This window comes from Rousettus aegyptiacus, unplaced genomic scaffold (assembly GCF_014176215.1).
Source record: "Rousettus aegyptiacus isolate mRouAeg1 unplaced genomic scaffold, mRouAeg1.p scaffold_m13_p_9, whole genome shotgun sequence".
In the NCBI taxonomy this organism is placed as follows: Eukaryota; Metazoa; Chordata; class Mammalia; order Chiroptera; family Pteropodidae; genus Rousettus; species Rousettus aegyptiacus.
Window position 1 is genome coordinate 14,619,700 of NW_023416312.1, and position 25,336 is coordinate 14,645,035.

Consider the following 25,336-nt stretch of genomic DNA (forward strand, 5'->3'; position numbering starts at 1 on the left):
ATACTAATGGGCGATTTTTTTTTAGCAAAGAAAATGGAAATGAATTTTGAATGGAATTAATGTTACACTAAAACGAGATGATGAATATTTGAAATGAAGTATAAGTTCCTTAACAGAAGAAGCCTACAAATCATTAATTTTTTCACTATAAAACAAGGTGATTTTTCAGTTTAGCATAGTAGCACATATTATTAAATTATCTTTTGCTTATACAGTTAAAAAGTCTATTTTGGTAAAATATTTTACTTTATAAATAAAGCACTTCCGAGGATGTGATTTGGGTCATGTAGCAGTGATTTCAGTATGGTTAACAATCCAGGTGAAAAGAAAATATGCACAAATTTTGGGAACAGAAAAATACAGATTTTGTACACATCAATAATTTGTTTGGCTTGAAGGATAGGGTTTGTGGGTCCCAAATGCTGTGCCATTTTCTCTCCCAAAATCGCTTTTACCCCATCATTTTCCCTATCTTTCATTCATATTTAAATTTTAGTTTCAAATATCAGTTCTTCAGGGAAGCATTCCCAAACTCTCAGATATGATGAGAGCCTAAACTGTACTTATTTACTTCTACCTAGTACTTATCACACCTAGAATTAAATATTAGTTGTTTAATTGTCTTAATTATCATAGAAAGAAAGCTCCACTTGGACCATGATGAGTACATTCTTTACAGTTGTATCTCTATGGCCAGAAACAGTACTTTGAACATATCGTCTACTAAGTAAATGTTTTTTTGGATGACTGGAAGAGGAGATGGAAAAATGAGACTAGGAAGTATATTGGAGTCAAATCATCATGGACTTGAATTTTTTTTTTTAATTTTTTCTTTAGTCAATTAGGGGGCCATGAAGAATTTGTAGCGGTGGATTAACTAAAGGGAAGCAGAACTCTTGTTGGATTGTATATGTAGAAAGCTTTGAGTGTAGCAAGACTGGAGGGAAGTAGCCTATCAGAGTACTTACGGCAATTCACCTTGAAGATGATATGGCAACCACGGCATAAGAGATAGTGGCACTGGGAATAGATTCAAGATACATTCTAAAAGGAGAATTAATAGCACTTTGCCTTCAAGTCAGTGTGGAAGGGCATTATCCAAGATAATTTCAAGGTTTCAATCCAAGAGATAGGATGCATATAATGGACATTACCCAAGAAAAGGCAAGTTAAGAAAAAAACACATGATTTCACTCATACGTGGGATATAAAACTGAAAGCAACAAATTAACATGACAGAGACTCATGGACATGGACAATAGATTAGTGGTTACCAGAGGGAAAGGGGAAAGGGGGAGGTAGTTAGGGGTAAAAGGGGTCAAATATTTGGTGATGAAAGGAAATCTAACTTTGGGTGGTGAACACACGATGCAATATATTTGTGTGTATGTGTGTGTGTGTGTATAAACATTGTTGAATTATACACTTGAAACTTATTTATTATATTAACCAATGCCACTTTAATAATTTTAATAAATTTTTTAAAGGAAAAAAAGGGAAAAAATGTTATTTGGGGAGGAATAATAATAATGATAAAGGTTTTGAGTCTTCTTAATGAGAACCTGCTTTCTGTTTTATACTATCACAGATATTGCATATATTCTTTCTGATTTGCAAATAATGCAGTATTTTCTTTTTTAACCATTTCGGAAGATAAGGCTCTCAGAGGTTAAGAAACCTGCCTAAAGACATACAGTTAAGAAGTGTCAGAATTTGGATTTGACTCAGGATTTTATGCTGGCTCCATTATACTCTATTAGAGAGGATGGGATGCTATTATGGATAGATGATAGAAGGTGTATATGTATGCACAATATAGTATTTTAGTAATATGTGTATATATAATTATATATGTGTGTGCATATATGTGTGCATATGTGTAGGTATATGTTACATTAGAAGTTAAAACAAATTTATGTGTAGATATTTAGCAAGTGGTTGGAATTTTGAGACAAGTTTCTAGAGTAATATTGAAGTTGGAAATAGGCCATTGATTCCCATATAAAGTTTTTATATTTAACATAAACCTGAATATGTATAAAAACTTGCCTTACTAAATTTTAATTCTATTAGGTTAATAACAGCCATAGGAGAGCATGTGATGAGAATTACAACCCCAACCTTCTGAATTTTTCTTTTGTAGTAAGGTTGAAAAAATATAAGAATCATCAGTAAAAGGTTACAGTTGTTTTATTATCCAAAATATTTCTATTAAAAAGGTCTTGTGGTTATTTTATCCACTTTATGTTAAAAGTAAACTCATTTTAATTTACATTTTATGTATTTCATCAGATTATTTTTGCAGTGACACATAACTTAAAGCCTTTAAAAATAGCTGTTTATAAGGTGCCAATTTTGATATTGTGGGTTTCTTTCTCCTATAATGGCAGGTCCTAATGAGCAATGTAATGATCCAAGAAGATGAGAAAAGGGACTTAGTAATTGAAAATTGACTGTAAGGATAGTTCTGTAGAAGTATATTAAAATCATAAATCATCGAGTATTTGGGAGGTGATTATTTCTCATTAGAATGGAGAAAATGAATGTACTAGAAGGAAACACCTGCAATGATTTCGTCCATCCTTGTAAATTCTTGAGCTGTAGCTCTAGAATATTGGCTCCGATCTGCCTATGCTGAAATTTTTATTTTTGAATTGCACATATAATTTTATATTGTACTTCATAGCCTCATGCTTAACAATGTGTTGTCTTTGAAAGATATTTCATTTTCAATGTGAGCATGGCTTATTTCTTCAGATTGATGGCAAACTCCTCTTTTAGGGCTTGCATGTATTTTCTACAAATATTTATATTTTGTACAATGTCTAATAATAAGCTGAATACAAAATAAAAGATAATTCTTAGGAAATTTTGTAAGGACAGTATTTCTAGTACATAGAAAGATGGGGATATATCTGTTTCTATAAAACGACTCGGGAAAAATCTAATGAGATGGTACAATCTAGTTGAGGTTCTGGTTAAACCATATAACTTCAGTTTCCTCACCTATAAAATAGTGGTAATCAAACAATTTACCAGTTGTGTGTTATGAGAAAGTAAATGTTAGACACTTTTGGGAGCATTTGGAATGGTATGGCTTTTTAAAATTTTTCTAATGCAATCATGTGATATATACTAAAGAGAAGTTGGACAATATTGTTTTGTGTTTTTATACCCAGAAAGTTCTAGGATAGAAAAATAGAGTAACTTGAATGAGATGATTTTCAGTGATCAGGTTGTAAAAATTTTGCAATGTTTCTACATTTCTTGATATGCTGATCGATGACCTAGGAAACTTACTGGAATGACAGCTAATACTTAGGCCTTGTGCTGAGTTAGTACACAAAAATGAGTGAGGCAATCATGGTCCCTACTCTCATAAAATCTAAGTGTTATGAACATAGCAAAACAGAAAATATAAAACAAATATCGAGACATATAGAGAGTCATGAATCATTTGAAAAATGTAAAATGTTCATCATACAGCCATCTATCTTTGAATAATTTTAGATGATCTCAAGTCTTGTTATTGTTAAGCCACTTATTTTCCAAGTCACCTTAAATAATTTCACCATCTTTATATCTATCTTACTACTTCTTATGTCAAAGGGGACATGTGGTAAGTAAAATTTGAAATGAATTGCTTTAGAATCTCACTATATTGTTTCAAACTTTAAAGTTATCTTCGACATTTGTGTTTTTTGTCTTTATCTACATAATAGGAATAAAAATATCTGTACTGTATATATCACAAGTGGTTATTTGAAAACTTCAGAACTATAAAACACTATGCAAATACTACATAGGTTGATATAGATGTTTTCAGTTTTGGTGCCTGCCATCAAGACATGTGTTAGCAAGGTATAGTCTTCATATATTCTATGAAAATATTTCCATCATGAACTTTCTATTAATAAAAATTAATCACTTAAAAAGACTATTATTCTTTTTTCTGTCTTGTCACAGATTTAGGAATATGAACTAAAGGCATATGAAAATCCAGGTTTACAATGAAAAACATAGATTCTCGCTCCTTTATTTTTGCTCTCTGGTGTTTTACTCTGTTTTAGGAAGTTAGGGAAAATGTAGCTAATTCCATGTAATTGTAAACCCTCAGGCTCCAAAGTCCAATAGACTTCTCTTTGCATCTTCATCCCAATACTAAGAATGCTTTCTTAGAGAAGTTTAAAAATACTTTTTTTGAATGACTTTAATATCCCAGGCACTGTTACAAATGCCTTACATATGTGGATTATTTAATTTTCCTGCAATGCTAGAAGTAAGTTATCATTTTCCCTATTTAATAGATGAGGTAACTCAGCTAACAAACTGAGATAGGATTTGATCCCAATGGTGTTTACCAGGGCCTGCATTCTTTTCCATTATGCCATGGCTCTCAGTTTGTCATCTGTAAAAGAGATCTTGACTATTTTTAGTTTGTAAGGAACAAAGAGGACAATAGGTAATGAATAAATAGCAGTTTAGCACTGAAAAATATGATTAGAATGATACATCACAAACATTTATTGGTCAATGTATTTTTTCAACTCAGGGGGTGATATTAAAACCAGCATAACTTCTGAACAGAAAAGAAAAAAGAGAATATAGATAGTTGTTAATTTCAAGTAGTTAATAAAGAACTATGAAATTAGTTATTTATCAGTAGAATGAAAACATTAAGTATGACTTAAAAGGATGTAGTGTTTTTGATAGGCTGATTGTTAGTGTGAAAGAGACTATGTTTCTTCCCCACTAACACTTTTAAATTAGATGAAGTTTCTAATTTTTGTCAAGAATATAAAATCTAGAATAACCACAGAGAGCAGGAGCAGATGTAGACACATCTTGGCACCTGGTATCTATATTTAGGTAAAATAGCTCTACGAAACTGTCTCACCATTCTTATACACTTCAGTTCTTGCTGGACATTGTCTTTTTATTACCAGGGCTTATGTTACCATTCAGGAAGTTGTAAATTAACAGTGTATTTAAAGGGAATGGTAATAAGCTCAGCATTAGCTAAGGCCATATCTTCATCTGGGTTTAAGGTAATCATGAATCAATGTACCCCAAATCTGGAGGTAGAGACTACCCTTAGCACTCCAAAGAAAGACAGCCCTTTATCCTCAAGCTCTCACAGTCTGTGAATGGGTGCTCTGCATGTGGTGATCTTTAGAACTGTGCTTGAGATGTACGCCTCACACTTTAATTTGTGTTGGGAGCATCTGGGGAGCTTGTTATGGGGATGTGATTCATTCATCTTGTGGTTGGGACCGAGCTGTCTGCATTTTAGCCAATTATCAGATAATGCCCATGCAGCTGGTCAGCAGAAGACACTTGAAATAGTAAGGCTTTAAAGCCCAGATGATGTATCATCTAGGTAAGTTTTACATAATTTGTAAGGAATTTTAAAGATCAGTCTCCTCTGATACTCAGAGCCCAATCACTATATATTTTTTTTAATTTGTGTTGTTCTGTTTTTTTTAAGCTCTCATATTTCAGGGATTTCTTATTTATTGTAATTGAGATCTGGAAAATTTTTTCTTTAAATGGTTCCAGGAAGTGTTTGTCATTGATTGAATTACAGAGTGTAAGCATCAGAATTTGGGATTTGTTTTCTCTACTGAAAACTCCTTTTCCCTAAATTCTCTCTGATAAACACCATTATTTTTTCCACTGTAGAATGCTAGTACTTCAGTATTGAAGCATGAAGCCAAATCATAACTTCATCGGAATGTATTTTAACTTAAACAAGACCCTCTTTATTGCCTGAGGAAGGATGCATTATTAGTGACATGTGCTTTGTTTCTTGACACAGAAAACATGAATATTGTGTTTCTACTGTACCTTTAAGGTAAAATCAGTTTCATGCAAGCCAACTCCCTTTAATGATAGCAAGGAAAAATGTTAACAGCGCATTTACCAGCTTTTTTATATTTTTCAATTGAAATCATAATCTTGGAGATTCCTATTTGCTTTATCTTGAAATCAAAATAACTCCATTTGTGATATGATACCTGATTTGTAACAATCTTGGGTGAAGAATATTTTAAATTTTAGATGTTTTGTGTAGATCTAGTGCTTGCATGAAATTTATTGAAACCAAGTAACTCTTTGATTGAAATAATCATGAGCTGTAATGATTGTTCAAGTACAGTGATTCTTAGTAGGGGTGAAAAGGAGGCATAATCAAAGTTACCTCTGTAGATTTTTCAAAGGTTAAGGCCCTACCTGTCATCCAATCCCTCACCAGCCGTGCATTTCAGATATACTGTACTGGGGCTGAAAATCTCTGCCTATGTGTTTCAAGAAGATTATGTGATAATAAGTCATTGAGTTACTGTGTTTATCAAAAAATGTGGTATGATATTCATAACAAAATTTGTCATTTTTACCATTCATCTCCAGAATCGACTTAACTGTTTTTTAAAAATTTTTTTTCACTGAGATTATTCTTCTCTATAGTTTGTTACTCATGTTCAGTTAAATGTATACATATTTTAAATATCTGAGACGACTTTGTAAATGGGGTAGTTGAGTTCTATGTGTCTGAGGGCACTGAAAAAAATTGACTTTCAAAAATACGATTCCTGTTTTGTTGTTGTTGTTCTTCATGACTTCCTTTTTATAGGAATATTTTCTTTAAACATAATGACAGTCAATTTTACAAGCTGTCACTTCTGGCAAATGTTACTTTTTCCATGAGTAATTTTCTTCTTTCTACAAACAGTATTAGTCATCATATCTTATTACATTGAATATCTCCTAAAGTAAAATTCTTTGACTAATAATCTCACAAAAAATCATATTGAATAAATAATTAGAACCCTCATAAAGGAACAAATTTATTCTTATTTTTTGATAATGACAGTGGCCAAACTGATCACTTCAATAAATTGAAAATTAAAATGGATAAATTTCAGCTGAAATGGATGCTACCAATAATATTGTGGGAATTTGAAATAACAAGCCCAATACCCCTACGCAAGTCAAGCTTTTCAAACTACTGCACAGTATGAGGAAATTAAAGTATTTGTTACTTTAATGTAGTAACTCTTTGAATTAGTTGAAAGGCTGGTCACATCCTCTTCTTTAGCTACAGTTCATGTAGACTCTGGGAAGGAAAAGTACCGGATGCTATGAAAGTGAAAACACTGATGATTAACTTTTATCAAGGTTTCCAAGGAATCATTAAGGATTTACCAAGGATCAGGGAAATTTTTCTGAACTTTAGAACACTGACTTGATGCTGAATAGATGTTTGCTAGGTAAAGACAAAGGGTGAAGCATTCCTGGTAAAGGAGAAAGCCTCATCCAAAGTCATGAGTCAGGATGCAAGAGAAGGAAAGTGAGTAGAGCCAAAGGCTGGCTCTGGAAGGACAGGTTGGTGTGTGGTACAGAGGTGGTAGATCATGTAAAACCTTGTAGATGGCTTTAAACTTTTTGGACATGTTAAGTACAGTGGAAGCCACTGATGTATTTTAAGCAGGAAATTAACATTTTTAAATTTCAGTTTTTAGAAAAATAGCTTTTGCTACTAATTGGTGAATGAGGCAAGAATGTTTATGGAGATAAAGTTAAGCAGTTCGTGCTAAAGTCTAAGAATACTTATTTACTCTCTCTTGGTGTAAATGAGATGAAAGATACTACAGGAACACCACATGGGCTCAATAACTGGCAGTGTGATATACTTGCCTACAGGGACCTTAACCATACTTGAACAGCTGTTAATGTCTGTTGCCCTTAGGAAATTTATTTCATCAAGCATACCGTGTTTCAACCCTTATTAACTTATTTCATAAAGCATTATATATCTGACTGTGATCCCTTCACTCAGTGCTACTGTGCTCTTTGTTTGAGTGTGATACACCCAACTGTTCTCTGTAGCCATAGTTTACAAGTGGGAAATTTAAAAATCTTATCTCTGAAAATGCCTCTTCCCCCAGAAAATTAACATCATAGTCTCATCAAAGTATAGACTTTGGAATCAAACTTGTGTTTGAATTCTGGCTCTGCCATCTGCCATCCATTTGAACTTGAGTAAGGTATTTATCCTTTCTGAACCTCAGTTTCATCATCTGGAAAGGGGGATAATATCTACTTGTAAAGTTGTTTATACAAAAAGGCTTAGACTATGTACTGATGCATAATAAGCATTTAATAAATGACAGGTGCACAAATATCACAAATAAAAAAGGATACTATAGCTGACAAATGTGCTTAAAATCTACAGTGCAAGTTATTTTTATTACATATATCTAAATGAACCATATGCATATGCTAGTGGCAAGAATGCCTTTTAGATTTTTAGACTCAAAAATACATTAAATTTAAATAAAATTATCTTTTCTTGGCTAGCTTATATCATTGCATGTATACTTAAATTTATCTTATATTAACTGCCAAGCAATAAATTGCATTATGCAGCTTTAAAACATGAAAAGAAAAATAGATCATTTAATTGTAATACCTGATCTATTTGGAGATGCAGTACACGAGATAAGAGAATTTCTTTGCCTTCTTTTGTGCACCTAATAAAGTCTGGCATTTCTTTTTGAATCAATCTTTACACAGAAGTTTATTGTGATAAATCTTAACAGCTTTCTCAACACCTTTATTTTAAAAGGCAAATCATGCTTAAATGGGATTCAAATATGGTAATCGGTTAAACTGTAGGACCAGCTTTTTTCTATACAGTTGAGGGTTGATTTGAATGAGTCATTTGACCTATATTGCTCCTCTGAGTCTTCCCAGTGATGACAGTTTCCCCAGTGATGACAGTTTCAGTGATGTGGATGTTTGCAGTGGAGTCGCTCCTAATAAGGCAGTAACACTATTGTCTTTCAGACATCGTTCAGAAAAAAGTACTATTTTTCTCATCCAGAGCTATAAACGTCTATAAAATTCTTTCTTCTTCTTCTTCTTCTGGCAGCAGCAGCAGCAGCAGCAGCAGCAAAAAAAAAAAAAAGTCCTGCTAGACTTACAGCTTTTGTAATTTTGGATGTTGTGCTTTCAAGCTGACTTACCTATTCTTTCAAGACATACAAAGAGCTCATAGCTAAATGGTGACCAAAACTCTTGATTTGTTAATGCCTGGCAGTCATCCAGTACCTACCAGAATGCAAGACTCTCTGTTAATGAGAGATCAAGAACAAACGGCTCTGCCTGAGCCTAAAATAAGGCTTGCTGCTGCCTGCCCATTAATTGTAGACAAATGGGCCAATAGTTGCTGATGATAAAGCACAAACAATGAATAGGCAGCTATCATTTCTCTCAATTTTTCTATGGTTTTGTATACACAGAGACAGTACCTTGCATGTGTTTCAGAAAGAGAAATTCCCTGGCTTGGTTCTTACTTTGAGAGACGCTAACCCAGTAATATAGTTCCTTGCATGGCAAATTCCAACTAATAAGAATGGAAGTGCTGGTTTCCAGAGAGGGGCAGGTAAGAAGATGGAGTGCAGGGGAGCCCAAATGGCCTGCTTGAGGGTGGGACTTAGACTGGAATGTGAAGAGAGGAGTAGAAAGCTTCCTATCTATACAACCGAAGGTTATGTGGATTCATCTAGAAACAGGACTAAAAAATGGAGCAACCGAACTACGGTTTCTAAAGTCTGTGGAGTTGAGACAAACTGTAATTTAAGGACTAAATGTTACTACCCACAGTTATTTAATCGAACCACCATTTAAATCATAGTTTTGAGGGAAATAAACATTGCACTGGGTGGTAGATATTAATTACAAGATATAACTTTACTTTCAAAAAACCACCTCACTGTGGCCAGCTAGTTCAAGGAAACCACCATAAACAAGCTAACATTAGATTTCAACTATGAAGAAGTAGGTTGAGGGAAAATGAAAGGGGAGCTTTCAAGTTAAATAAGAGCATTATCCTGCCTACTCCTGGCCAAGTGTTCTGCCAACAGCGTATTTGGATTCACTCTGTGGGTTTAATTCTTCTCCTTGAATATTTTGGTTAACTTTATAAAGTCAAAAATAACAAAGCACCGCTCACACTGTTGGAGAGGGGTAACTGATTTGTGTGGAACCTGTGGCATTTCAGCCACTGACTGATATAGCCAACTGTGCTCAACTTAAGTTAACAGTTTTCCTAAGGAAAAAATCTTGGTTTGGAGTAAAGGAGTCCTTCCTTATACAGCAGGTCCTCCAATAATGTCGTTTCGTTGAGCATGTTTTTATTATAACTTTGATGAGATGCCATAGGAACTTAACTTTTGTTTATATCAATTAGCCTGTGGTAAAATTTATTTTGTTATATGTTGTCTTGCTTTAAGTTGCAGAATCTAGCGATGATAAGTGAGGACTTACTGTATTTGTAAGGTTTTATTTTATGATCATGTTAATTGGTTTTGGTGAAGAAAACTTGCCTTAGATTTTAATATAATGGTCGATAAGAGGAAACAAAGAGTTGCTTATTTTTCATCTTTTCCCCCAATTCCATGTTTCATATGAGAAATAATGTGATGTTAAGTGAGATATAGCATTTTTGTTAAGGGAGTGGTAGAACGTAAGATATGTATAGTCTTTTAAAAAAAGAAAATGGTCTTAATCTGCTATATTTTAAAGGAGTTTTTTTAAAACATTTGCCATATTCATTAAAGACTCATTTTAAATGTATCTAGACTTTCAAATATGATTGTCTACTTTTCATCTTAAGATTTCATTGGATGTAAATTGTGTTCAATTTTAAGTACTACTTGTGTATAAATACAATGTGAAATCCCTAAATTCTCTATGAAGGCATTTAACTTTAATTCTTTTACACTTTTTCAATTTTTACATTTATATGTACTCCCTTGCATTTTTATGTATATGTATTTGACTCCACCTAAAATGTGGCCACTAATCATTTTTATATCCCCTTTCCTACTTAGCATAATATTTATGCATAACAAATATTCTGTCCAAACCTATGAAAGTCTTATATATGAAATCTATGCCTTTGCTGTTTTTAAGATGTGGTACCCAACTAGCATTTTTTAGCATTTTAATAGAAGGAAAAGACTCTTAGACATCAGCTGTGATTGCAAATCACTGTGTTTTTACCTGAAGAGGTACTTAAATGCCCTTACAAACTCAGTTTCTTGTACCACAAGTAGTTTGAAACCAGGTTGTCAAGTTTCAGTCTACCCTGGTAGAATTCAGAGGATCAAAACCAATAATGTTATTTATGCATTTCCAAAATCTAGTGTCAAATTTTAACAGAAAACTGGTCATAAGCCTCCCATGTTGACAAACTTGGAGCTTGTCATTTGGGCAGTGTAGTCATGCAATGTGAAATTAGTGGGTGCTTTCCTTCTTAAAAAGTAGCAAAATAGGAAGCTTCTGTCCTCAGCACATAGAAAAAATACCTTTGCCAATGCATAAATTAAAGAAGCCGATGCAGAACCTAAAGAACTTGAATAAAGTCTTTTTTTTTTTTTGCTGTAATTTAAAATATTTGTCACTATTTTCAATTATGAAATCCTACTTCCTTTGCCAGGTATGATTCTCACTCGATTCAATTCATAAATGGGTTATCTTTTTTATATTCTTTTGGAATTAAAAAAAATGGTTTGGCCATGAATTGGTCATTTCCAACAATCTTGGCCCTTTACTCCCTAAGGTTTTAGTGACACTGTCAGTTGGATCAGTTCTTAAAAGTTGGAAACCCAGTGGAGATAATTATCAAAGAATTAAAGTCCTTTCTTGAATGACTAAATTGGTGTTATTTTCCATTTATATAAGGAGATTAGGTTAACTCTGAAATCTGTACTTGGAAAGTTTATTCTAGTATACTTTGCTGGAATTTAAATTTATGACATTTGAAAAATATAAATTGAAATTAAACATTGAGAGAACTTCTTGTGGTTATTATGTATTTTTAAAGTATTCCATGGTAAATGTGACCTGTAAGTCTGTTAAATTAAATGGTTGGGAGTAAATTTACTTTTACTTTTTGTGGAATCAACTAGAGTAAAAATAACAAATTGATTACATAATATTATATATTTTCAACTTTTACTTCATTTTATATGCCATCTAAATGCCAATGAATAAAAATCATACTTGATTGTCAAAGTTCATGGAATGGTTCACTTAAGATTTGTGCATTTGGTTATATGTAAAGTTTGCACTAAAAAAAAAACAAAAATATTGAGCTCTAGTTAATGATATGCATGCTGAAGTGTTTATGGGTGGAGAGTACTGGATGCAAAGTCTGAAACTGACAATGAAATAAAATGGAGTAATGGATAGATAGAGGGATGACTAGTTGTGTATATGTACATATGTGATAAGGCAAGTATAATAAAATGTTAGTTGTACAACCTAGATGATGTATATATTGGTGTTTACAAGTCTTCCAGCTTTTCTATATGTTTGAAAACTTTCATAATAAAAGTGAAGAAGCTTAAAACATGCTCAAATTATCATTCTACAAAACTATTAAAATAATGTAAGTATTCATGCTTTATCAAAATTCCTTATATTCACAGTGGTTATTGATTTTGTTGTCTGGAAAGCATGTAATAATGACTTTAAAAATTAAGTTGGAAAAATAGAACTTTTTTTGTTCAAAATTTAAGTTTAAAATTTTGTGCAGAATGTTAAAATTTAAAGATGCATTGTTCTTTAGTTTCTGCTATTTATGGAGCCGTTACCTGCTACTCGTTACTGAACAATTTTCTTAATGCTTAGACCTCTTGGGATACTTTCAGTACCATTTTCAATTAGAAGGCTGTGAAGAACCAGTTTTACCTTTAGATACATAAGTAAATTTCCCATTGAATTCAGGAGATACTTAATGAAAAGTTATTGTTAGTAAAATCTTGATATTTATTAAGTATCCTGAACTTTATTTTTTGAGGGTAATTGGTTTAAACTTTGAAATGGTATGGGAGGGATAGTTTTAAGAGATTATATAATGGTCCAAGAAGTGAAGTTAACACCTGACACTTTTCCTATTATTGGTTTTTGGCGCGAGATCTCTAGTTGAACATGGTGTCATCTTCCAGTGACTCATATATATAGAACTTCAATTCAGAGCTCCCTCACTAAAACAACAACAGTAACAACAAGAAAGTATAACTGTTTTTTAAAAAAATCCTGGCAAAATAGAGTTGGAGTACATGTTGGCATTAATTTCCTTTGCTATGCCAACATTTGAAAAGAAATGTGTGGTACATCATTTTGTTTACCATTTTTTTTTAATGTAAGTACTCCATTTTAATTATTTTTTAAAAGATTACACATATCAATAGCTTAAATTTTAATACTTATTAATGGAGGGACTCCATAAAGAAAGCAATTCAGTACCACTTAAAACTAAGTTGAATGTCACTAAATACAATATTGATTAACACATTTGATAAAAGAGTACTAGTGCATATGAACCATGTTTTTATTCTTTTTATGAGTCTGAGTGACATACGAAATTATGGGACTCATGAAATTTTTCCAGAGGTTCCTAGAGACCCCAGGCTACCATATTAGAAAACACAATTTTGGTGCTTTGTCTGTACAGGGAACTTTTCTAGAAAATTTAAAAAAAATGTCCAAATATGGATCCTGGAAGACAAAAGGGATCTTCTAAATTTGTAAGGACAAGATTCATATGAAACACCCTTTGGCATGAGATTAGATATATATTTGGAAAACAAAGATTTTAACAAGAACCTGAAAACGAATGGAAAAGTATATTTTAATTATACTATTGAAATATTCAAATGTGGGAAATAGATTACTTTTAAACTAAAAGAAGCAAAGGCATGCGAATTTTTTTCAAAGTCATTTCATTTTCTAGCTTCCTTTATAGCGAAATTAGTTGGGCTTCTGTCATAACAAATGTTGCTACAGATTACTTCTGTCATTTTGACTTCTAGTAGACCACATGGTGGGAGGAATTTTTTTCATTCCATTATGTACATTATGGAAAAATTTACACAGTCGATGTGAAGAAAGAAGATAATTTGCAGGCCCACCAAATGCTTGAATTTTTATTGCATTTCTAATTGTTATTATGGTGTTCTAAAATTTCCATATGATAGCTGGAAGGAAGCATTAATATTTATATATAACTTTTAATACCAAAGATAAAGCAGATTAATACATTTGAATGAATATTTAAGTCTCCTAATGAGAAGATAATTATGTAAAATTAACTATGCACATCTAATTTGGAGGGCTAAGTCATTTGTGGTACATGTCAGTACAGTCCACCTGATTTCATCACTTTTTCCCAAATATTTCTGTATTAGTTCTTGAAATCAGTTCACAGCATCTTTCACTTTAGTGTTGAAATGGGTGAGGGAGTGGAGAATCAGGCTTTAATGTAAATTTTGAATTTATAATTTATAATGTGAAACTTGCCAATAGTTAAAACTACCATAGACAATCTTGTGAATTGCCTGTTTGAGTATTTATGGTTTTCGTATATATAATCCTGTACAGTAATTATCAAGTGTGCTAAATTTTAGAACTACCAATCTAAACTAATGAACCAAAGGAATTCTGTCTTGCAGAATTTTGTCCTGCAACTTTGTTTTTCAAATAACTAGCAAGTACCTGGTGGTGGATGAGGGATGGATAGGTGATTCTATAGTTGAGCTATTTGGCAAGGTAGCCATTAGCTACCTGTGGCTATTTAAATGAAAGTTAATTAAATAAAATAGAAAATTCAGTTCATTTGTCACATCGGCCACATTCAGGTGTTCCCTAGTGGCTAATGTATTGAACAGGACAGAAACACATTTTCATTATTGCAGTAAGTTTTATTGAACAGCATTATTTTCAAGTGTTAGTGATTCTTCTAGGTTTTTCTCCATTTTGTTTAAAAATTCAACTTCTAAAAACATAACACATTGTTTTGAGAATTATAGATGCTATTTGGGTTCCAAGCTATCTGCAAGAACAATCCATTTTATGTTTTAGTTTTTGTTTTTCCTCAAAATATTCACATGGTATTTTAAAACAAGAGCACTCATGAATAGGAATCACTGGTACAGATACCGTACATTCCTTGCCATTTAAAAATAAGTGGTCAGCACAAGGAGAAAATCCCCCGTATAGTCTGATGACAAAGCACTTTTTTTCTCCTCAAATTATTCTGTAAATTGTATTTTGCAGCCTTGCTTTTAACAACCCATCATGATGCTTGCATGCAAGTAGTTAAAAATCATTGACTGATCTCATTTTAAATTCATAGCCACAATTCTCAAATGAGCTCTAAACATCCCCAGACGTCCTATTCCACTTCTATTTTCTAGTCTCGAAAGTGATTTTACACCTTTTCCTCTCTCTTCGAACCTTTCTCCCACAATAGATTCTGCTTCCTACGTGGCTAACCTTGCTTCTCATTTCATTGAGAAAAATACTTACAGTATTTGAGTTCTCTCATCTATCCACCTGCAAATCTGCCAACTCATCTGGTTTTAAATCTACTTCTCTGACATACTTTGCTATTTTACCATGGCTGACAGTCTACCTGCTCTTACTTCAAGCACAGTTCTCCCACTTGGACTCTGGAGTTCATTTCTTCTCAACTTATTCATGCATTTTATCCTGAAATTCTCTCGCTTCTCCTTCAGTATCAATTTCTCTGTATCTACAAATGTGTTTTGATATCTTCTAACTTAAAAAATAAAAACAAAAATAAGTTTCTTTGATACTTTTTTCTCTTCCAGGTGTTGCCTTGGTTTTCTACTCTCCTTACCCACCCCCTGTCCCCAACACACACACACAGACTCACTCACTCACTGTTATGACTTTTTTAAATTAACATTTGTTAAGTGGAGCACAGGGTGTTGGGTGGTGAGCCTAGGTTCAACAACAGACCACAAGGGAAACTGAAATAGAGAAGTTTATTACAAGGGCTGGAGGAAGTACATGGTGGTATGCCTTGAGGGAACACATGGGAATGGTTAAGGTGAAATGCAGATAGATCCAGAGTCAGGGCCTGGGCCACATGTTTTATTAGAGTCCATGGGTAGAGTGCTTTGAGGGTCCTGGATTTGGGCCACATTGGTCAATTCGAACCAAAAGAGTGGGGTTTTAAAGGTAAGCCCTGGGGGGGTGGGTCTTATCTAAGGGAGCTCACGAAGCATACAGGCTCTGGGAGGCAGAGGAGACTGCCAATCGAGAAGGCTGTTAATGAAGTCATGGCAGGAACTTACATTTGCTTGTGACACTGCGGGCTGCTGTCTAGGGCATGCACTTGCATGAGGGGCTAGTGTCAGTTTATGGTCTGTGCAGGCCTCTTGACCAAGCAAACTTGGATGAAAATACAGCAGTACCACCACGGAGTAGCTTAGCTAAACATTTGATGCACAGACATGCTAACTCAAAATCCTGAAGGAATTTTTTATAGTTTATAATGTAGTTATTTACCTCATAGTCTTTCTTCAATACAGTTTATTAGGCCTACTTTACTCACAAGGACTGTTGTTTTCTTTGCTTATTTTTTTCTTTATAATATCCTTAGTCCAAACGACCACTGTGTTGCCAATCCACGTCTCTGTTCTTTGTGTACTTGATCTCTGAGCAGAATCGGGCACAGCTGACTACTTGATTCTTCTGGAAAAACTCTCTTTTGTCTGAATTGCATAAAATCTTCCTTGTTTTCCTTCCTTCTCAGTCTCCTTTTCTCATCCTTTTTCTACCTCCAAATGTTAATGTGGGTCCTGTCTTCATTCTTTTTCTAGGTTAACTCACCCAGTCTAATGGCTTTAAATGCCAGCTGTCTGCAAATGACCTTCAACATTTTTATACTTAATCTTAACTTGTCTCTTGAATGTGAAGTTTATTTTTTAAACAGCCTATTTGACATACCATTTGGGTATGTATCAGAGATGAATCTCAAACTTAACAGACCTCTTGATTTCCTCCCAAAATAAACAAGTGAACAAACGTGCTCAGCCTGTTACTTTTCCAAGCTCCCCAACTCAGTAAAATGTATTATAATACAATGACTAAAGTCAAATCCATATAAACTTTTATAAACATCACGTATAATCTATCGATTAATTTTATCTCCTCTACCTCACATATCCCAAATCTCTCCACTTGGTTCTTCATGATCACTACTTTATTCCCTCATTGTTTCTCACCTAGATTATTGTGGTTGTTTCCTGTAAGATCTTTCTATTTTTGTCAGCCTGCAATTGTGTCCCTTCTCTCTCCTACAGGTGATATAATCTTTTAATTTACAGAACAAATAATATTACTTGGAGTTCCCTTCATTCTAGTCTGAGGTCAAGCTGTCTCCTGCCTTAGTCTTTCTGTACTAGGTTTTCCTTGCATGAAACGTTCATTCCTACTCCAGATATTCAGTATGTGGGCTTCCCATTGTTTTTCAGGTTTTACCTTAAATAACACTTCTCAGAAATGACTTTGCTAACCAAACTAAAGTACCTATTAGTCACTCTTAATTGCTTGAACCTATTATAATTGGTTGTGGAGAATTTACACTCCGTAAAGTCTGATTTTATTTATTTATAAGTTTATTGTTTTTCTTCATCTGTGAGAATAATCTCCATTGTATCCCCAGGGTGTAGAGCTTTGCCTGTCCCAGAATTAGAACTCCGAATAAATGAATGTAGGAAGGATGAAGTCAATAGCAGCTGCACTGTTGATTTTCAAGTGCCAGTTGATATTTAACTATTTGAGATTGTGGAGCTATCAAAGATCCTCATTCTGGTTGACATTTCACTGAGGCAAATGATGACAATATGAAAATTTTATATTAGGACCTGGATGTGGCTATATCCAGTATATCAACTTCCTCTTCTCTTCATCCTTTACTGCAGTCACCATGGTAGTAACAGATCTTTGAAATCAAACTTATAATGAATCCCACTTGGTATATGTGACTATTCTGAGAAACGTGTTGAAAGGCAGCTAGACAACCTGATAATTATTTAGTAGCTTTTTTTTTTCACTGAACAGCTGTAAATAATATTTTTGATCTCTGCCATCAAGAAATAAACAGCCCATTCAGAATTTAAGGCCTGGGAATGATTTTCACATGTGCAGATAGACAGATATCTGCTTTTTAAGTGTAACTGGTTTACATGATGATTTATATCTACTTCAAAATAAATACTAAATCATTTTTATGGTTAATATGAAGAGTTTGTAAATAGTTCTGTCCTTTTAATATTTTTATATTGTTGGAGGAGGACATTTCACATCTAAACCACATAAATAGCTTTTTTTTTAACCCTCTGTGTTCCAGTGTAACAAAATGGAAGTAAGAATGAGTATTTTGGTTGTTCAGTTTTAAGAAAGAGTGTTTATCCATACTCTTGCAGTGGTATCTTTCTAAAAGCTTGAATAACAAAGGTGAGAGTCAGTATTCTGTAGACAGCATAGCACCACACTAGGTCCTTTGTCCATCTTGCCAGTTATTTTCCATAGTTAATAGTTTTTACACTTTATAGATCCAGTATATGGTAGCGCTTGAACTTAAGCATTACATCAATACTGTAGTCCTTCTATTTCTCCTAAGCACTGTGTATAAGGTATATATATTAGCTTTAACTCATCTAAAAAGATAATTTCTAATTATAAGGAAAATATTGAAAATTCTTTAAAGTAAGTCAGAAACTTGATCATAAATTTCTTCTGCAAAAGCGGATTGAGGAAGGTGATTGGGTTTCTAGGGAAATACCAGCTCCAGGCTGTTCTATAATATCATTGGACATTTGGGTGGGGTAGACTTTTTGAAAATATATGTGTAATGATATGAATGATAGAGCACAAGTATTGTAATTATTTAGATTAATTATTTAAACTTGGTTAATATAAAATTAGTTAAGGAAATGGTCTGCATTACTCCATCATCTCTATTTTAAAGTGTTTTCTTTACAGTTAATTCTAACCAAGTTTTGGAACCTTAGGCGCTTTATTTCTCTCCTACCATCACTTGTTAGAAAGTTTTAAAATCAAGCTCTTTTAACATTAAAAAGTAAAACTATGGGAAAAATTTTCAACTCAATTACACAATTATAAGTGTTATGTATGAAAATGTTTAGAATTTAAGTACTTCTCTTTACAGACAAAATCATATAGTTTTGGTTTATTATCAATTCAGTTCCTACTATGAATAAATCATTCAATTTTAAGTTACTAAAACATTTTTCTCCAAATCCTATTATTAAAATTAGTATATATAAAATATAGCTTTTGAGCAATATTTTATTTGCTATCATTAATAAGTATTTAACCACACTGTTTTAAATTAGTTATAATTAGTTAGCTAATGATGTATAAATTATTAAATCTAACTTGGAAATTTTATTTAGAAAAGTATTATATAGTTAATTGAAAATGATTAAAATAGAATTGAATTGCTATTTGTTATTTAGTATTTTATTGCCTATCAAAATAAATAATAGCCACACAAACTTATTTTCCAAAGTGTTATCAGTTTTATATTTATTATAAAGTTGGACATGTAATTATACCTAGAAAGAGACTCCTGAATATATTTCATACTTTATCTTAAATAGTAATTTTTATGATACATTTTTCACATAGGTAGAGCCTAAGTTTTATTTATATGCAGCAGGTACATAAATTGAGTTAGAGAGATGGTCTAATGAATATATAACTTGCATATTCTTATTGGAATTTGCCATATTAAAATCATTATACTTTTTTTTTGCAAATACCTTTATTCAAGGTCTGTCTTCTTACTGTCTTAATTCTAAAGTATCCCTTATCTTTTAAACAATATGTCTTGTAAAAAGATTAGTAGACAGAAATCTCATTTAAAATGAAGTAGTGACTTAAGAAGGGGAAGTTCTCCCCTGTGATAGATAGCCAAGTACAACAGAAAAACTCATTGTTTGCAATAGCTCTCCAAAATTCCTTTTGTGAAAGTTTCCTTCCCTTTGTTTTAACGGCCTTGCATTTGGCCTGCTATGGTTGTGTGGTATTGATTACAATTCTTTGTTGTTCCCAAGTAAACCCATTTTGCTGGAGAAATATCTGGCTGACATTTTGCTGATGGTCAACTATTTCATAATTTTCTCACAATTTAATGCAGAAAGTTTTATAATTTAAGATTTTTCTTGATTCTTGTTCTACTGAAAAGGAATGTGCGCTTTTGTGTTTTGATTAATATGGATAAATACATCTTCAAATTCAAGTGCTAGTGTTTTAGAAAAGTAATATTTTGTTTTTGCTCTGTTTTCTTTTAAATGTTAGTAATAAAAGAAACAATTAACCTAAATACAAAACAGCATAGTGAAGGGAAAATTTCTTCTTGAGTCCTCTGAGAAAGAGCTTTTTCGACTTTTTATGTTTCTGATTTTTACCATTGAGTATATAACTTTACAAATTTTTGCAATTCAGCTTATTTGTAATGCTAACAGGTAAAATAGGGAAAAATCATTAAGAAAAAACAATGGGAAAGAAGTAAAAAGGGAAAATTCAGTCCTAAAATAATAGCATCCATACTCAGATTATTTTCTTACAATAGTTAAAATGTTCTGTATGAAAATTTTATTTTCACAGTGCCAAATTATTCTCAAATACTAAAACTAATGCTAATCTTTCTCAGGTAATTCTACTCCTAAACTTTCATTCCTAAATGCTTGGTCAAGGTACCTTTTTTTTGTTCATACCCTGAAACTGTATACTTCTTTGTATGATTTGTTTAATTAATTAATTCAAAGAGTTAATTAAATAATTCATTAATTCCAACAATTCATTATTTTTATTTCCATGAGCCAGCACATTTTCTTTGAATGTGCATTAACCATGTGTCAATAATCTCTTCATATTTAAGCTCGGTATTAGTGTCAGTAGATTTTAGGCTTGGATTTACACATCTTAATTTTCATTGGTTTGTTTTCACTGTTTAGATCCTTCACTGTATAGGCAGAGCTTAGAGAAAGCAAACTTTCAGGCCTTTTTCACTGGAGTTTTCTCCCCATTATACCTAAATGGCCATTGTGATAGATATCTGCCTGAATGTTCATTTCCTGAAACTATGTAGAGAAGGTGTTGGAGAGTGTCTTCTACCAACATTTTCATCCTGCAATTGAACATAGCTTGTTATCAGTCAGTAAGTTTATTGTCCATCTTTCATTATTTTAAAATAATTTTTACAGAGAAATGGATTTGACAGAATGAGATCTTTTAAGTATAAATAAATCATTGTCAAATTATATCGAAACATTTATCTTTATGATACTTTGAGCATAGTACATTAACCCATATCTAAAAGTGTTCATGAAATCTTTGTGTTAGTTTGCTTGGTTGTTGGTATGGACATTTTTCTTCCTTGGAGTTAAAAACTTATTTGGAACTGATTATTGAGCTATAGTTCATATACTATACAATTCACTCGAGCGAACAATTCAGTGATTTTTAGTATATTCACAGAGTTGTGCAACTATCACTGTAATCGATTTTATAATATTTTCATCACCACAAAAGAAACACTGTGCGCCCAACACCCCCAGCTGTAGGTACCAACCTGCTTTCTGTTTTTATATATTTGCCTCTTCTGTATATTGTCTATAAATGGTATCTTATGTGATGTCTTGTGACTGAATTCTTTCCCTCAGCACAATTTTTTTTGAACTCCATCTATGTTGAAGCATGTATTAATATTGAGTGGATATACTACATTTTATGTATCTCTTGATCTGCTGATTGTCATTTAGGTTGTTTCTACTTTCTGGCTATTATAATGCTGCTGTGAACATTTATTTACAATGTTTTGAGTGGATGTATGTTTTCATTTATCTTAAGTATGTACCTAGGAATAGAATTGCTGGGTCATACTGTAACCCTCTTTAACATTCTGAAGCACTATCAAACTTATCCAAGCATTTGTCCCATTTTACATTTCTACTATGTATGTACAAGGATTCTAATTTCACTACCTTCTTTACCAATACTTGTCGTTTTTTTAAAATTGTTATTATTATAGCCATCTAATGGATGGGAAATGGTATCTCATTGTGGTATTGCTTTAAATTTTCCAGATGACTAATGATGTTGAGCATGGTTTCATGTGTTTATCAGCCATTTCTACATTGTCTTAGGAGAAATACCTGTTCGTATGTTTCGTCCATTTTAAAATTGTGTTATTTGTCTTTATCATTAAGTAGTGTTTTTTAATGTATTCTTGGTACAAGTCCCATATATGATTTCCAACAGTTTGGTGGGTTGACTTTTCACTTTATCAATGTCCTTTAAAGCACACATGTGTTAAATTTTGATTAAGTATAATTGACTGATATTTTATTGCTTGTAATTTTGGTATAATATCTAAGAAATCATTGACTAATCCAGTCACATTTACCTCTGTATTTTTTTTAGTTTTATTATAGTTTTAGCTTTTAAATTTAGCACTTTCATTTCAATTTAAATTTTGTATATGGTAGGGGTCCATTTCATTCTTTCGCATGTGGATATATAGTTGTCCCAGCACCATCTGCTGACAAGACTTCTTTCTCCTATTGAATTGGCTTGTACTCAGGTCAAACTCAATTGAACATAAAAGTAAGAGTTTAGGATTGGGGGGGCAAAATAACATAGATGATAGAAACTTCGTTCATCCCCTCTTGCAGCTACATCAAAATGGAGATAGAAACGCGGAGCAAAGGGGAAACAGAGTTGCCTGAGTATTTAGATGAACGGAAGCCCTACAACTAGGGAGAGATATAAGAATCACCCTGCAATGGTAGAAGGTAGGAGGGGGTAAAGACATGAGGATGCTTGGTCCTGAGCATCTGAGTGAGACAGAGGCTGTGGCAGCAGCACCTGGCAGCTGCAAACACCTATTAAAGGGGCTATGATCTTGAGTGGACTTTCATGTGACAGACTTGTTTGCTCTAAGTACCTGTGCCAGGTAGGCTACACAGGGAGCACTAGGGACTTACAGGGGGACACTGAGTTGTTGGAGTAAGAGACAGAGGCAGAAATGCCGGTGGTATTCATCGTTCCTCTGTTGACCCCTCCTCGCTCCCAGTGTACAGACACAGGCACTGACATAGCTGAGACCTCATCAACTGTAATTAATTTTAATAACATATTTTATTAAAGTCAGTGTACCTAAAAATGTAGTTTATTTCCTGATTCACAATTTTAATTATTAATCTGTATGTTTGTCCTCTCATAACAGTATCACACTGTTTTTAAAACTATACCTTTAGAAATTGGAAGTGTCAGTTCTCCAAATTTCTTTTTCTTTTCCAATACTCTTTTGGCTACTCAGGGTTCCTTGCAATTCCGTATAAATGTTATGTTTCATTTTTTCCATTTCTTAAAAAAAAAGCCATTGGAATTTTGATAGAGATTACATTGAATGTGTGGATCAATTTTGGGAGTATTGTCATTTTAACAATATGAATTCTTCTGATCCATGGACATAAGATGTCTTTTCATTTATTTAGTTCTTTAATTTTTCTATAATTTTTGTAGTTTTCAGTGTGTCTTTGTTTGGTAGTTTATATCATTCTAAGAATTTTTCTATTTTCTGATTTATCTGATTTATTCACATACAGTTGTTCATAGTATTCCTTATAATCTTTTTTTATTTCTATATGTCCAGTATAAGGAGGGAAGACCCTTCTTCATTCCCAATTTTTCTGATTTGAGTTTGTTTCTTCTCAGAAGCCAAAGTAATTTCTTCCTTGCTCCCTTAATAGTTTTAATGCTAATTACACAATAAAGTTCTATATACAGGATAACTGGTAATAAAATGAAATTAAACTGCTTTTCTATATCCTCTGATAACCAGGGTATTAGGGAGAGGGATCATAGCCTATAAGAGTACATGTGTGAATAACTTAACCTGCTCATATCATCTTTTTTACTTCCTTTTCCTCATTGTAAGTACAATGTTATATATATCACTTTTTACTACCTGTATCAGTAGTTCTCTACTTGCCAACTATGCTTTTATTTCTGCGGTATTTGAGTTTTATGTCCTTAATTGAGGTTTTTTATGTTCAAAAGTAGAATTTTCCATCAAGGGATAGAAAAGAAGAAACTGTAATCAAACCATACTTTAAAATTAAGAGAACAATTTCAGGAAAATGGGTTGCCTCCTTGACCCTATTTTCCTTACTCTTTTAACCCTTTTTTTTTCCAATCACACTGGCTTGCAGTTCCTTGAATTCAAGCGCAGTCTCACTTCATGGCCTTTGTAAAACTCTTTCATCTGCCATAGGTATCCAAGTACCTTTCTTCTTCATCTATGTTAAGTCTTTGTTCAAGAGTCACAGTGAGGGCAAACCATACCACCTTATTTAAAATGGCAAGGTCTTATCATATCCCCAAGTACTTATTATGTCACATTCATAGATTAATTTTCTCCTTAGTATTTATCACCTTCTAGTATAGTATATCATTCATTCATTCATCCTTTCATTCATTAATTCATTTAGAGTATCCTTAGATTCTTTTCTAGAATATAAGCTCTCTGACACAAGAATGTTTCTTTGTTTTCTACTGCACCTAGAATAGTGCCAGATATAATTTTTAACAGATGACTAAATAAATGATCTAGGAGTTTAACCTATTCAGAAGCTAAAAAAGGATTGTTTTATTTTATTAAGATTATTTTTTATGAAAGTATAGTTGAAATACAATATTAGTTTCAGTTGTACAACATTGATTTGACATTTATATAGGTTATAAAGTGATCAGCACATTAAGTCTAGTAACCATCTGTTACCATACAAAGTTACTATGATATTATTGACTATTTTCCCTATGCTTAAACAGAACTATTTTGGAATAATATTCAGTCTTGTGCTTGAACACAGTGTCTCAAAAGGATTTTGTTTCTTTAAGGGCCATGAGACTGCATTGGTAAGTTGAAAATAAAATTTTTCTTCTCTGTGACAATTTGACCTGGAAACCTGATAAAGATAAGATACCAAGTATACTAGAAGACAACATTGATTATAGTAAAAATCATCAATGATTGGCAAATTGTATCAGGACTGAGAGAACTTTAAATAGCTTACTGAGGGGCGGCAGTGGCTTTGGGCTTCTCTGAGTGCGCTGGCTTTTAAAACTCGAAGCTCTATCATAGGGCCATTGCAGGAGATACTGGATCTTATATGGCTTGAGGCTTTTAAGCCAGGGAGACTCCTATACCTGTCCAATATGGACATTGGGTTTCATCTGGAGAGTCAAAGAATGTTATCTCATGGATGGCTATGTGGACTATCAAACAGACTCTTATTGAAGAATAATGCCTAATGCTGCCATGCCAAGCCTGCTGTGCTTCTGTCTTATCTTCTTGTGAGTGAATATGATACAAAGTATGGGTTGTGGTAGTCCTGTGTGTCTGAATATTCAGCAGAGC

General features: G+C 32.9%; 1 protein-coding gene across 6 annotated transcripts in view; it reads left to right on the plus strand.

Annotated features, from left to right (window-relative positions):
• The window catches only part of IL1RAPL1 (interleukin 1 receptor accessory protein like 1), a 1,213,847-nt gene that overhangs the window by 299,846 nt on the left and 888,665 nt on the right, over positions 1 to 25,336 (plus strand). The window lies entirely within an intron of this gene.